Source organism: Piliocolobus tephrosceles, chromosome 21 (genome assembly GCF_002776525.5).
Source record: "Piliocolobus tephrosceles isolate RC106 chromosome 21, ASM277652v3, whole genome shotgun sequence".
Classification (NCBI taxonomy): Eukaryota; Metazoa; Chordata; class Mammalia; order Primates; family Cercopithecidae; genus Piliocolobus; species Piliocolobus tephrosceles.
The window spans coordinates 958,497-963,821 of record NC_045454.1 but is presented as its reverse complement, the minus strand read 5'-3'; the positions used below and the strand labels follow the sequence as shown (position 1 = coordinate 963,821).

General features: G+C 48.6%; 1 pseudogene; it reads left to right on the top strand.

The window, feature by feature from the left end:
* The window catches only part of LOC113225344, a 13,733-nt pseudogene extending 8,890 nt beyond the window's left edge, over nt 1-4,843 (top strand).
* The last annotated feature ends 482 nt before the right edge of the window (nt 4,844-5,325 follow it).

The window sequence follows — 5,325 nt, the reverse complement described above, 5'->3', positions numbered from 1 at the left end:
GTGGACAGTAAGGGTGTGGTCCGCGTGGCTTCCCGGTGCTCCAGGGATGGGGCAGGTGTTCCCTCCGTGGTGGTCAGAGGGGAGGGAGGTGTCTGAGGTTCGGCATTGACGAGTGGAGCAGCGGGGACTTTCCTCCTCCCCGAGCAGGATTCCCAGGAGCCGTCACCTGTCATGGGGAGCCAGGGCCAGGGGCGATCACAGGCAGGTGCTGGCTCTAGAAGTCAGGTGAGAGGAGCCCGGGGAGGTGGGGCTGGGGCTGTGATGGCTCAGCTTCTCCTTGGGAGGTGGAACTTCTGAAAAAGCTGGTTCTCCTCACACCCTGGACTCCCCATCTGAATAACAGGGAGCTGCCTGGACGTGACCACCCCAAAGCCCCTTCATTTCTGACCTTCTGGGGCATCTGGGATGTGGCTCCTCCTAGACCTGCTCCTATCTCCAGCCCTCTCTGGCCTTGTCCTAATTCTCCCAATAACGGAGGCTTGTAAGGGTTAAAAAGCCAACGGAGATGGGGACAGGTGCATGCAGTTTTACTCATCCCTCCTGGAATCTCAGCTTAGTAAGACAAAGCCACACTATTTTGAAACAACAAAGGTTTACAAATCCCCGCTGTTTTAGAATCTCCCCTCTCTCAAGTAAAAAACAAAATCCCTCCAATTTTATACCGAAAGCCACCGAAAGCCACTGAAATCCACTCCTGTCACAGCTCTGCATGATCCCAGGGCCCGACCCCGTCCTGCAAGATGTGTGATGAGTAGAGGAAGGAGCACAGGCTGGGTCAGGAGGAGTTGGGGTCCAGCCTGACTTGGACACGGGGAAGATACTGAGCTGACGGGGGAGGAAGAGAGGCAGGCGAGATGGAGAGAGGACAGACAGATGCTCCCTGGGCAGTTCCCACTTCTTATTTCCAAGGGCCCCTGAGGATGGAGCCCCTCACCCACACCTGTGGGGTCCTTGGGTCGTCTCAGGACAGGAGAGGAGGCTGCTCGGGCCTCAGTGGGATCTGACTGTGATGAGACTGGAGTCTGCCCCAGATCTGCTCCTTTACTGAGAAGCACCCCAGCTGTGGGTGCCCCTCACACAGCCCATCCTGTGCTCACCTGGAGGCCTCTGTGCTCAGGGCACCCTGAGACTAAGGAGGGGCTGTGCACCTGCTCCCTGGATGAGTTAGGCAATTATTCACAGTGCGTCTTGTGTGTAACTTATTTCTACTCTTCGTTTTCTTTTTTTTTTTTTTTTTTGAGATGGAGTCTTGCTCATCACCCAGGCTGGAGTGCAGTGGTGCGATCTCGGCTCACTGCAAGCTCCACCTCCCGGGTTCACGCCATTCTCCTGTCTCAGCCTCCCGAGTAGCAGGGACTACAGGCGCCTGCCAACGCGCCCGACTAATTTTTTGTATTTTTAGCAGAGACGGGGTTTCACCGTCTTAGCCAGGATGGTCTCGATCTCCTGACCTTGTGATCCGCCCGCCTCGGCCTCCCAAAGTGCTGGGATTACAGGCGTGAGCCACCGCGCCCAGCCTACTCTTCGTTTTCTATATGCACTTGCCCATTGTTACTCTCTTCTTTTCTAAACCTTTTAAAGCAATACTTGAATATGTAAATTTATAATTTTTATTTCAGTTATGTGAACCTATTTAAAAATTATCATACTTCTTTCATTGGGCTGTGATTTTATTTATATATTCAATGTAGACATCCATTTTTCATTAACCTCAAGTCCTCCTTCCTTACATACTAAAAATTGAGGTTTCCTTAATGAGCTTCAGAAGTGTTTGGATGTTTCAAAGCACAGTGGCCTGAGGGAAACTGACCGGGGGGCTCCCTGTGGCTCGTGAAACCCGCGGGAGGTCAGCGGGGGCTGCAGTGCAGCCCAGTGGGTTCATGTCCAATCTTGTCCAATCACTGGATGATTCTAACATCTAAATAAACCTCTTTTACAGGAAAAGGAGGTGCTTTAAATTTGATAATTTAAATTTAAATTAGAAGAGGGCAATTTGGTAGTGAGTTAATATGAAATAAAATGAATATACCCAAACCAGTAGCTTTCTCATGGGTACTTACCTCTTGTTTAAAAAATATGAAAGAATCAAATACTTCACTTATAAATTGTCAAAGGTGTTGAATAATTCTTTAAATTAAAATGGACATAATTTTTTTTTTATTTTTTGAGACGGCGTCTCGCTCTGTCGCCCGGGCTGGAGTGCAGTGGCCGGATCTCAGCTCATTGCAAGCTCCGCCTCCCGGGTTCAGGCCATTCTCCTGCCTCAGCCTCCCGAGTAGCTGGGACTACAGGCGCCCGCCACCTCGACCGGCTAGTTTTTTGTATTTTTAGTAGAGACGGGGTTTCACCGTGTTAGCCAGGATAGTCTCGATCTCCTGACCTCATGATCCGCCCGTCTCAGCCTCCCAAAGTGCTGGGATTACAGGCTTGAGCCACCGTGCCCGGCCTAAAATGGACATAATTTTTTAAATGTCTACCCAAGACCCCCATCTCTCCTTGACGGGGAGGTTATGTAAGTTATATATAATCTTGTATAGAATTTGTTATATAAGTTAAATCTGAATATGTCTCTTCTCCTCTGTTTTGATTCTCAGGAGCAGCTGAGACCTTCAGCCCACCACAAACCGAGACCGACTCCAAGGATGGTGAGTGAGGAGATGCTCATGGTGATGACGCTGGGCACAGTGGGTCAGGTCCTGTCAAGGGAGCTGGGTGTCCTGGGCGGACATTTGAAGAATTATATTCATTCCAACTTAAAGAATTATTCAACACCTTTAACAATTTATAAGTGAAGTACTTTATTCTTTCATATTTTTAAAATAAAAGATAATTATCCATGAGAAAGCTGAGTTTGAGTACATTCATTGTGTTTCGTGCTAACTCACTACCAAATTACCCCATTCTCATTGCTTTTCTATGGATCTCCCCTAATTTCCTGATAAAAAATTTATACAAACCATGAGACAATGGAAATTTTACTTCTTTACTTCTATGTTGCTTGCCAACATTTCTCACTTCAAATACCAATATGTATGTAACTACATCTTAAATAAATATCTAAAGTTTTATATCTATACGTATTTATGTGTGGTTATATAAGTTATATTTGAGTATGTGTGTAGGCATATCCAAGTTCATCTGATATATATTCATCCATATTCTTAATATATTTGATGGCCGGGCATGGTGACTCATGCCTGTAATCCCAGCACTTTGGGAGGCCAAGGCAGGCAGATCACCTGAGGTCAGGAGTTTGATACCAGCCTGGTAAAAGCTCGTCTCTACTAAAAATACAAAAAAAATAGCTGGGCATGGTGGCACACCCCTGTAGTGCCATCTACTCAGGAGGCTGAACCATGAGAATCACCTGAACCCAGGCGGCGGAGGTTGCAATGAGCCGAGAAAGCGCCACTGCACTCCAGCCTGTGTGACTGAGAGACTCCATCTCAATAAAAATAAAAATAGGCCTGGTGCGGTGGCTCACGCCTATAATCCCAGCACTTTGGGAGGCTGAGGCAGAAGGATCATGAGGTCAAGAGTTCGAGGCCAGCCTGGCCAACATGGTGAAACCCCATCTCTACTAAAAATACAAAAAATTAGCCGGGGGTGGTGGCAGGCACCTGTAATCCCAGCTACTCGGGACGCTGGGGGCAAGAGAATTGCTTGAACTTGGGAGGCGGAGGTTGCAGTGAGCTGAGATCACGCCACTGCACTCCAGCCTGGGAAACAGAGCAAGACTCCATCTCAATAAATAAATAAATAAATAAATAAAAAGATATTTTGTGTGGTGGGAGTTTACATGTTTGTTACTGGTCTAGATTCACCTAGATTCGCACTTTGTAAAAGCAGAAATACTGGTTTATGAACCTCTAATAGCACCACCATTTAGCAGACAGACGTTTGTGAGTGGGGATGGGGGGGAAGGTATCACATCATTCTAGGTTTTCTGGACTATATGAAGAATTAGTTAATTAGATTAATTGGACACTTAATTAGATTAAATGACGGTAATCAATTAATTAGATTAATTGAACAGCAGTGAAAACCCAGGTGAAGTGGCTGAGGGCACAAAGGGGAGGCAGCCCCAGACTTTCACCCCTTTCTGCTTCTGACATTCAAGAGCCCCTGAGGACCAACCCCTCATGCACGGAGCCTGGATCCTCAGCTGGTGGATCCGTGAAACTCTCATCTCCGGGGGAATTGGCTCATGTGCTCCTGTGTCCCAGGCTGCACAGACAGCACCCAGGGCTCAGTGATTTCTGTACTGGGGACACTTTCCTTGCAGATCCTGAGCCCTTGGGGTGCAGGAAAACTCTCTCCCAAATGACTCAAGAGCCATGTTTGGATTTGCAGAACACAGGAAAGTTGAAACAGTTCTGTGAGGAGACTGGAGGGAACCCTGCTACAGAGGAAGGGTTTACTGAGGAACTCACTAGAATTCGTGTCAGAAGACAGGGGAAGATAGGAATGCAGAGCCCAGGAGAGAGGCTGGCTCAGGGTACCTCTCCTTTGTTTTGATTCTCAGGAGCAGCTGAGACCCTCAGCCCATCACAAAACAATTCAGACCCCAAGACTGGTGAGTGAGGAGATGCTTTCAGTTATGGGGCTGGCACAGAGGGTCAGGTCCTGTGAAGGGGAGGTGGGTGCCCTGGGTGGACATCCAGAGGTACTGGACGATGCTGATCTGCCCTGACCTCTGTGGCCTCTTTGTCCACCATCCCCTACCTCATTCCCCCAGGATTACACACTGGAGAACCTCACTCACATGGGCATGGCTGGCTTGATCCTGGCGGTCCTTGGGATTCTGTTATTTGAGGCTCAGCACAGCCAGAGAAGCCCCTAAAATGCAGCCGGGAGGTGAACAGCAGAGAGGACAATGCACCCCTCAGACTGGGAGCCTTGGGAATAGATCTGGTGATCCCAGGAGGTTCCGGGAGACAATTTAGGGCCAATGCTATCTGGACTGTCTGCCGATCATTTCCAGAAGGAGGAATCAGTGTTGGACTGCGGAGACACTTTCCGGCGTGATCCGGCAATATCCGGCAGATAACATGTGATACCTTTCCTCTCTATTAATGTTGACTTCCCTTGGTTGGATCCCCTTCTTTTCCCACCTCCCAACATGAGGCTACATCCCACACGGCAGCGTTGGGTCCACAGCTCTGCACACCTGCGTGCTCTGGTCCATGGCGTGTAACACAGTCTTCTATATTCCTCATTGCCACACTCCCTGGTGTGCTTTACTGAGCCTCCATCTCTTCAGTTCAGAGTTCCAAACACACGTCAGTAACTAAATCAATGGGGCAGTATCGGATTTCCACCAGG